Source organism: Triticum urartu, chromosome 2 (genome assembly GCF_003073215.2).
Source record: "Triticum urartu cultivar G1812 chromosome 2, Tu2.1, whole genome shotgun sequence".
Classification (NCBI taxonomy): domain Eukaryota; kingdom Viridiplantae; phylum Streptophyta; class Magnoliopsida; order Poales; family Poaceae; genus Triticum; species Triticum urartu.
Window position 1 is genome coordinate 43688957 of NC_053023.1, and position 10626 is coordinate 43699582.

At 43.5% G+C, this 10626-nt stretch overlaps 1 long non-coding RNA gene across 1 annotated transcript; it reads right to left on the minus strand.

The window, feature by feature from the left end:
- Positions 1–6735: 6735 nt before the first annotated feature.
- Positions 6736–7054, minus strand: LOC125540942. The gene is made up of 2 exons (XR_007297414.1): positions 6946–7054; positions 6736–6818 (listed from the first exon to the last, which is right to left on the minus strand). It is a non-coding gene; the product is annotated as an uncharacterized LOC125540942 (long non-coding RNA).
- Positions 7055–10626: the final 3572 nt, after the last annotated feature.

A 10626-nucleotide genomic window follows, 5' to 3' on the forward strand; every position in this document is an offset into this window, starting at 1 on the left:
TCACGTTTGTGAGGACCCGTTCGACTACGTCCGTTTATCTTCTTCATGGACTCGTTCTTCTTCCTTGCGGGATCTCAGGCAAGATGACCATACCCTCGAAATCACTTCTATCTTTGCTTGCTAGTTGCTCGCTCTTTTGCTATGCCTATGCTGCGATACCTACCACTTGCTTATCATGCCTCCTATATTGTTGAACCAAACCTCTAACCCACCTTGTCCTAGCAAACCGTTGTTTGGCTATGTTACCGCTTTGCTCAGCCCCTCTTATAGCGTTGTTAGTTGCAGGTGAAGATTGGAGCTTGTTCCATGTTGGAACATGGATATTTTGTTGGGATATCACAACATCTCTTATTTAATTAATACATATATATACTTGGTAAAGGGTGAAAGGCTCGGCCTTATGCCTGGTGTTTTGTTCCACTCTTGCCGCCCTAGTTTCCGTCATATCGGTGTTATGTTCCCGGATATTGCGTTCCTTACGCGGTTGGGTTATAATGGGAATCCCTTAACAGTTCGCCTTGAATAAAACTCTTATAGCAAGGCCCAACATTTATTTTACCATTCGCCACCTAGCCTTTTCTTTCCCTTGGGTAGGCCTGCCCAAGGGTCATCTTTATTAAACCCCCGGGCCAGTGCTCCTCTGAGTGTTGGTCCAACCCAGAGCACCGTGCGGGGCCGTCCCTTGGCAACTTGGGTTACATTGGCTCCCGTACGCTTAGCTTATCCGGTGTGCCCTGAGAACGAGATATGTGCAGCTCCTATCGGGATTTGTCGGCACAGCGGGTGGTCTTGCTGGAGTTGTTTTACCATTGTCGAGGATGTCTTGTAACCTGGATGTCGAGCCTGATCGGATTGTCTTGGGAGAAGGAATATCCTTCGTTGACCGTGAGAGCTTGTGATGGGCTAAGTTGGGACACCCCTGCAGGGATTTGAACTTTCAAAAGCCGTGCCCGTGGTTATGGGCAGATGGGAATTTGTTAATGTCCGGTTGTAGAAAACCTGAAGTTGATCTTAATTAAAATACATCAACCGCGTGTGTAACCGTGATGGTCTCTTCTCGGCGGAGTCCGGGAAGTGAACACGGTGTTGGAGTTATGCTTGACGTAGGTTGTTCTCGAATCACTTCTTGATCATAGTTGTTCAACCGTGCTTTTGCTTTCTCTTCTCACTCTCTTTTGTGAATAGGTTAGCCACCATATATGTTAGTCGCTTGCTGCAGCTCCACCTCATACCTTTTACCCTTCCTATAAGCTTAAATAGTCTTGATCGCGAGGGTGTGAAATTGCTGAGTCCCCGTGACTCACAGATACTTCCAAAACCAGCTTGTAGGTGCCGATGATATCGTAAAGGTGAAGCAACCAAGCTCAGGAGGAGCTCGATGAAGATCTTGCCCTTTTAGTTATTTCATTCTAGTTGATCAGTAGTGGAGCCCAGTTGGGGTCGATCGGGGATCTGTGTAGCATTTGGGGTAGTCTTCTTTTATTTTGGCTCCGTAGTCGGGTCTTGATTGTATTTGGATGATGTAATGCTTTATTCATGTAATTGTGTGAAGTGACGATTGTAAGCCAACTATGTATCTTTGTCCCTTATGTATTACATGGGTTGTGTGAAGATTACCTCACTTGCGACATTGCTTTCAATGTGGTTATGCCTCTAAGTCGTGCTTCGACACATGGGAGATATAGCCGCATCGAGGGCGTTACACATAATCAACCACTTAGTCATATATTGGGTTGTGTCTTACATTTCGTTGGTATTTTTTCAGAATGAAAAAGTGAATATAATTTCACATTGCAAGTGCATACAAACGCTACCTTTCATCAAACAGTTTTACTCAGCCAAGATGCAAAAAGCTGAAAGCTACAAAACTTTCCTTGCATCAAGAGTTTACATGGTATCTTACATACCTGGATGTGGCAGTCTGGCAATGTACCACTCATCCTTGTACAAATCCTTGAAACCGTTCACAGGCTTCCACGCCTGGTTCTAAGGATTGAAGACCATGATCAAGGCGACCATCGCTTTCATAGTTGTGTCGTTCTGTGCAACACTACGGCAAACAAAAGCCTTCACCCTGTCAAGCAAAAGATTTAGGGCATAAGTAAGGGAAAAATCGTTAAGAAAAATGACGTCTTATCTAAAATCGTCGGCGGAAGGCGTAGGCTGGAGCTGCGGCATCGACGTGCCATGGTGTGGGTATCTAGCGTCTGCTGCCTGGCGGCCGCCAGTGGCTGCGGGCGATTAGGTTTTCAGGAGATCAGGCGAAAAAATAGGAGGCGAACAGCCTACAGGTGATGATGGATGATGGTCATCATGCGTGATTAGTGTGGGTGATCGATCTCTTCCAAACATGATCAGTGCACGTGACGTAGGCCCAATTATCACTTTTTACGAACTAGAGCCCAATCGTATTAACAGGGCAGAGCACAAACCTGGGGCCCCCTCATTTTCGAGGGCCCGAGGCGCCCCCCCCCCTGCCCCCCCCATCCGGGCCGGGCCTGATAGTCCATCGAATCTTTACCCAAAACTTGAAAACTTCACAACACAAAACTTAACAGAAAACTCGTAAGCTCCGTTAGTATAAAAAAATCACCGCTTCAAGGTACTGTAATGAACTCATTCTTTATTTATATTGGTGTTAAAACTAGTGTATTCCAACTTCTCTATGGTTTATAAACTATTTTACTAGCCATAGATTCATCAAAATAAGTAAACAACACGTGAAAAACAGAATCTGTCAAAAACCGAACAGTCTGTAGTAATATGGATCAAATGTATACTTATGGAACTCATAAAATTCTCAAATAAATTGCTGAACGTGAGGAATTTATCTATTAATCATCTGCAAAATGAATTAACTAAATAGCACTCTCCAATAAAAAAATGGCAGCAATTCTCGTGAGCGCTATAGTTTCTGTTTTTTTACAGCAAGATCAACAAGACTGTCCCCAAGTCTTCCCAACGGTTCTACTTGGCACAAACACTAATTAAACACATAAAACCACATCTAAACAGAGTCTAGATGAATTATTTATTACTAAACAGGAACAAAAAGCAAGGAACTAAAATAAAATTGGGTTGCCTCCCAACAAGCGCTATCGTTTAGCACCCCTAGCTAGGCATGATGATTTCAATGATGCTCACATAAAAGATAAAAATTGTAACATAAAGAGGGAATCATGAAGAATATGACTAGCACATCTAAGTCTAACCCACTTCCTATGCATAGGTATTTTGTGAGCAAACAACTTGTGGGAATAAGAATCAACTTGCATAGGAAGGTGAAACAAGCATAACTTCAAAATTTTAAGCACATAGAGGGGAAACTTGATATTATTGCAATTCCTACAAGTATATATTCCTCCCTCATAATAATTTTCAGTAGCATCATGAATGAATTCAACAATATAACCAGCACCTAAAGCATTCTTTTCATGATCTACAAGCATAGAAATTTTATTACTCTCCACATAAGCAAAATTCTTCTCATGAATAATAGTGGGAGCAAAATCAACAAAAAAATTATCATGTGAGGCATAATCCAATTGAAAACTAAAATCATGATGACAAGTTTCATGGATATCATTATTCTTTATAGCATACAAGTCATCACAATAATCATCACAGATAGCAACTTTGTTCTCATAATCAATTGGAACCTCTTCCGGAATAGTGGATTCAATACAAAATAAAGTCATGACCTCTCTAAATCCACTTTCATCAATATAATCATCATAAATAGGAGGCATGCTTTCATCATAATAAATTTGCTCATCAAAACTTGGGGGACAAAAAATATCATCTTCATCAAACATAGCTTCCCCAAGCTTGTGGCTTTGCATATCATTAGCATCATGGATATTCAAGGAATTCATACTAACAACATTGCAATCATGCTCATCATTCAAATATTTACACTACTAGGGAAAACACTACCAATAGCGTAGGTTTTTTACATACCAGTAGCGTGGGTTCCCGCGCTACTGCTACGACGCTACAGCAAAATTTTAGCAGTAGCGCGTTTTTTATCCCGCACTACAGCTATTGTAAGTACTAGCAGCGCTCCATTTTCCAGCTACGCTACTACTATTCTAAGTACTAGTAGCGCTCCATTTCCCACCTACGCTACTACTATGATATGTACTAGTAGCGCTCCATTTCCACCCCACGCTACAGCTAAGTAATTAGAAATTAAAAAAATCAAATTCAGATGCAGTATTGATGGATGGAAATCAACACACGTCCAATGCAAAATAAACTAAGATCACAGAACCAGTTTAGCACTTCCGGCGTTTATGGCTGCCACATTGAACATCTCAACTCCAAGGGATCACGAGATCCCATTTAACATCAGACGCAAACAACCAGACCACTTCTCTAGATGTATCTACCAAGGCTCGGAGTTCAAACGCCGATGGACCCGAACCCTCCCTCCCTCCTGGCGTTGGCATTGAGGTCCTCCACCTCAGCGACCTCCGGTGTCGCAATCACCTAGACGATCATCTACGTGATGCAGTCTCCGAGCTTCACGGCGAAGTCCGCCTCCGAGTGGTTGAAGAGAACGATACCCGCCTGGTTGTGGTAGTCCGCGTCGATCACCCCTGCGCCCATGTCGGGGAAGTAAACACTTATTAGTTCATGTCCTTGTTCAAATCCAGTAGAGTATTTTCTTTCTTTTTAGCACATGCACATGAATCAATAGTAACAACTAGAGGCTTTTCCATACTTGTTGCACAATACGTGAAGAAGGCCGGGTCCCCTCCTTGTTGAATCGAAGGAAGACACTGCCCCGAGACGTGAAGAAGGGCAGCTCCCTCCTTCTGCAAATAGCTCAAGTGCATGAAGTTGTAAATAAACTAAATACAATATGGTGGTAAGCACAAGCATACACATATGGTGGTAAAATACATACCAGCAACCTAGAAGTGGCCATCATTTTGACATAAGGATCCTTTGGATAAAATGTGTGAGTAGCAAACACACCATCATCAGTACAGCTCAGCGGATTTAGAAGCTAGCTAGTAAGATTACGTATACCCAATCAAGTATATATGCCCTGCCCACCAACATTTAACGAATAAATATTTTAAATAAGGAAGGATTAACTACAGATAAATATATGAATTTCTCAAGCTATTCAGATAAGGGATAAGAATAATAATGTTTACTGATTTCCACTACTTCTCTAGCTGATAAAGACATTTTGCATAATACATGCCTCCTGGATCGAGCAAATCAATCGCTACTAGTGTGAAAGGGAAACGTCTGTCCTCGAAAGTTAAGCCAATGCAAATCAAGTAACTATCATGGCTTACTGTATGAGTTGGGTGGAAACACATCAGCATTAAGAATTAAGGTTTATGCTAGTTTGACCAAAACGACGAAGATATATGATACAGCCAAGAAGAAGGTTAGTACATACCTCATTTCAAATGGAATAAATCTAACTCAAAACTGTAAATAACCATGAATTTCTTCAAACTGCACAAAACAAGAAAAATCAAATTACTAATATAGCCTACTAAATAATTAATATTGGTCAAGCAGTTTGCTGAATACAAAATTGCATGACGTACACCACAAGATAAGACAATTAAAAGTAAGTAATTGGTCTCTGTTTTGCTCTTTTTTCTTTTGGTTGCTAGGGACCCACCTACTCACTAGACCCTCTCCTCTGTTTTTACTTTTTTAGTTAATTTTCATGGCTCCTAATGTAACCTAACTGAGTCTTTGCTATATAATTTAATGCTGAACTTTTTCTAATACACACTGAACTGTCATACAACATATTCATAACATCACTTCTCCTAACTGCACTATGATCTATCCATTCAAGAGAGTTTGAACTTGCTAGCATCATCTCCTAACTGCGTCCATCTCATTATCTTTTACAAAAAAATCTCAATATGGAGCAAATAACAACAGGTAGGAGGCCACCACCATGCACATACAACATCAGCATGCAAGGTAGGGGCACAAACATACAGTAGCAAGCATGAATTTTGTAGACTGTGGGAACTAAAGAAACATCAGTAAGTTGGTAGTACACATGACACATAGAAATAGTGAGTAGGAGTACATGGTTTTGAAGTAGTATCTATAGTAACTCAATTTGCATCCCTGAAAGGACTCCGTGCTCTTAGCTGAGAATAACTCACATCTGGCCGACGGCCGGTGGGCGGAGCAGCCACTGATTAAGCTCGGGCAAGAGTACAACGCCCTCGTGGGCGCCAGGGAGAAGAAGGGGTGCAAAAGAGGCTGACTGAGATCATAAAGAAATATATAAGAAGGACCAAGACAATCATATTTCAGTCCAGACATATACGAGGACATATCATAACACACACACACACACAAAGTAGCAACAAACTGATAATATAGTTTCTAGAATCATCTGCAAAGAGAACGACATTGGTACGATGATGAATTTACAATCTTTAGTCTTAGCCAACACAACATACAACCTTTACAACCTTAAAATATAATAATTGTTCTTTCCTGAAGTTGTGCATCCTTCTAGCTCTGTATCCTAATTTTCTAAGATGTCTTCTAGTTCTAGACATAGGAGATTTTTGTTTAATCCTTTAAGAAATCTATACTACTACAAATGGTTAATGAAAAATATTTTAATTGACTTCCTTATATATCACCAGGACCCAATTTTTTTTTTGAGTTGACAGCTTTAATTTAACATGGCTTGGCAGAGTTCACAAACAATCTCACATGGATGTTTTCGTCATCGCATTTGACAACGGTTGTCTTGAAGCTATCCAACGACAGCCCGGTCTTCTCGGCCTCGGCGACCAATGCCCCCCGACCTGCAGTTATCTGAAAACCTCAACAACTGTATCTGATTCTGAAGGTTTTGCGTACCATTTGGAACATCACTGACACTGATAAATACATGTGTTGTTGTGGACATTTGTTGGAGAACTTGCAGCTCACCTGATCGAGCCGCCGACACCGGCAGGAATGTATGCCTCACACTTATCCCGGTAGAAACAAGCAACCTGGTACATTGGCCACAAGTATCTCCTGGTAAACTGAAGACTGAAGCAACAAAAGCAACACATACAAGTTACAAACATGGTCCATGGAAAATTCAGGTTTGGACGGCCAGCCGGACGCCCCGGTGCTCCGCGGCCTTGCGGAGGAAGGTGAGCCACGGCGGCAGCTGGGCGCCATGGCGTTCCTCGAAGTTGTGGCCGAAGCCACTGAGCAGCCTGTGGGCCGACTCCCTGACCATGCTCGTCTCCTCCAGCAAGTTGTAATCTGCACACAGAGAAAAACAGGGGACGGACGGTCAGCATGGAGGCCACGGCGAGCGAGCGAGGGATTGGGCCGGGGGTCGAGGGACGGATCCATCACCGGAGAGGAGCTGGTTGTCGTCGAACTGGGCGAGCGGGACGGGGACGGTGCGGGCGCGCTTGCCGGAGCAGGCGGTGCGGCGCTTGTGGGCCTGCACGCCGGGGAGGCTGCAGGTGAGGCGGGAGCAGCCCGGGCACTGGTACTTCCACGGCTGCTCCCCGCACTCCTGGAACGGGGCGCCCTTCTCCCCGCCACCGCTGGAGCCGGAGGCGGCGGCGGCGCTGGGGGGCGGGGCCTGCGCCGGCGGCTCCTCCTCCATGGCTGGTTGGGACTTGGGATGGGAGGAGAGGAGGTGGGAGCGGAGATGGGATTGGGGATCGGGATCGATCGGGCGTTGAGTGTTTTTTTAGACATGGCGAGGGATGGTTGGTGGGGTGGGAGCAGATGCAGGTGGTAGCGTGGGATTTATAACCCGTATTGATAAAAGTGGGCGTAAACGGTATTGCAATGTGCGGAAATAAGGCCTAGGGTTCATACTTTCGCTACTGTCAGTTCCCTCAACAATAATATCATAATTGGATCACATAACTATCCCTCAACATGCAACAAAGAGTCACTCCAAAGTCACTAATAGCAGAGAACGAACAAAGAGATTATGGTAGGGTACGAAACCACCTCAAAGTTATTCTTTCCAATCAATCCGTTGGGCTATTCCTATAAGTGTCACAAACAGCCCTAGAGTTCGTACTAAAATAACACCTTAAGACACAAATCAACCAAAACCCTAATGTCACCTAGATACTCCAATGTCACCTCAAGTATCCGTGGGTATGATTATATGATATGCATCACACAATCTCAGATTCATCTATTCAACCAACACATAGAACCTCAAAGAGTGCCCCAAAGTTTTTACCGGAGAATCACAACAAAAACATGTGCCAACCCCTATGCATAGGTTCATGGGCGAAACCCGCAAGTTGATCAGCAAAACATACATCAAGTGAATCACGTGGTATCCCATTGTCACCACAGATACGCACGGCAAGACATACATCAAGTGTTCTCAAATCTTTAAAGACTCAATCCGATAAGATAACTTCAAAGAGGAAACTCAATCCATTACAAGAGAGTAGAGAGGGGAAGAAACATCATAGGATCCAAAAATAATAGCAAAGCTCGCGATACATCAAGATCGTATCATCTCAAGAGCACAAGAGAGAGAGAGAGAGATCAAACACATAGCTACTGGTACATACCCTCAGCCCCGAGGGAGAACTACTCCCTCCTCGTCGTGGAGAGCATCGGGATGATGAAGATGGCCACCGGAGAGGGATTGCCCCCTCCGGCAGGGTGCCGAAACGGGTCTAGATTGGCTTTCGGGGGCTACAGAGGCTTCTGGCGGCGGAACTCCCGATCTATTCTCTGTTCTAGAAGTTTTAGGGTACGTGAGTATATATGGGTGCAGGAAGTACGTCGGTGGAGCTTCGGGGGCCCCACGAGGCAGGGGGCGCGCCCTAGGGGGGCGCGCCCCCCACTACTAGGAAAAGGCCTACTAATGGCGCACCAGTTTTGCCTACTAATGGCGCACTACTGGTGCGCCATTAGTAGCACGCCACTAGTATTTTTTACTAATGGCGCACCACTGGTGCGCCATTAGTATACCACATACATACTAATGGCGCACCAATAGTGCGCCATTAGTATGCCTAGAGGTGCGCTATTACTATCTGACTTAGTAATGGCGCACCACATAGAAGTGTGCCATTAGTAATAATTTTTTTTCAAATTTTTTTTTAAAAATGAAAAAATCAAAAAAAATCATTTCTAAAAAAAATCAAAAAAATCATTTTTTTTAAAAAAAATCAAATTTATTTTTTTTCTTAATCTCGGGTCACTATGGCTTAATCTCAGGTCAAATCGCACCCCGAGGGAGAACTACTCCCTCCTCGTCGTGGAGAGCATCGGGATGATGAAGATGGCCACCGGAGAGGGATTGCCCCCTCCGGCAGGGTGCCGAAACGGGTCTAGATTGGCTTTCGGGGCTACAGAGGCTTCTAGCGGCGGAACTCCCGATCTATTCTCTGTTTTGGAAGTTTTAGGGTACGTGAGTATATATGGGTGCAGGAAGTACGTCGTTGGAGCTTCGGGGGCCCCACGAGGCAGGGGGCGCGCCCTAGGGGGGCGCGCCCCCCACTACTAGGAAAAGGCCTACTAATGGCGCACCAGTTTTGCCTACTAATGGCGCACTACTGGTGCGCCATTAGTAGCACGCCACTAGTATTTTTTACTAATGGCGCACCACTGGTGCGCCATTAGTATACCACATACATACTAATGGCGCACCAATAGTGCGCCATTAGTATGCCTAGAGGTGCGCCATTACTATCTGACTTAGTAATGGCGCACCACATAGAAGTGTGCCATTAGTAATAATTTTTTTTCAAATTTTTTTTTAAAAATGAAAAAATCAAAAAAATCATTTTTAAAAAAAAATTCAAAAAAATCATTTTTAAAAAAAATCAAATTTATTTTTTTTCTTAATCTCGGGTCACTATGGCTTAATCTCAGGTCAAATCGCACTCCGTGGTCAAACTTACCAAAAGGTCACCCATCCTCACACTACTCTAGCTCAAGCACACTTAACTTCATAGTTCTATCCAACCCCAGCACCACCTCACTTCACAAGCACTTGTTGATATATCTATCATATCAATCCTATGAGTATGATGAAATTTTGAAAAAATATTTCAAACTTCCCGATCATATTACGTATCATATTTTGAAAAATAATTCAATTTTTTTTTTCAAAACCAATTTCTTTTCTGTTACTAGTGGCGCACCTAGCATACGGTGCGCCACTAGTAAGTTTGAAATTTTTTGAATTTTTTTGCCTCCGGATTTTAGAAGCCCCGTAACTTTTTTTTGTTAGGTTTTTAGGAATTTTGAAAATGTTTAACGGGGTTTTGAAAAAAATTTAATTTTTTTTACTAATGGCGCACCGTGGGAGTGGTGCGCCACTACTAGTTCAACTAGTAATGGCGCACCACTCCCACGGTGCGCCATTAGTAGTTTTGAAAAAAAAATTGTTACTAATGGCACACCGTAGATGTGGTGCGCCATTAGCTAATGGCGCACCACTTGTCTGGTGCGCCATTAGTGTCATTTCCATCTATAGCCCTTTTCCTAGTAGTGCCCCACCCTCTTGAGCACCTCCCTTGGCTCCTGACATGGGGTCCAAGTCCATCTGGTAGCTTTCCTTCCAAAAATAACTTCTCCATTTGATTTCGTTCCATTTCGACTCCGTTTGATACTCCT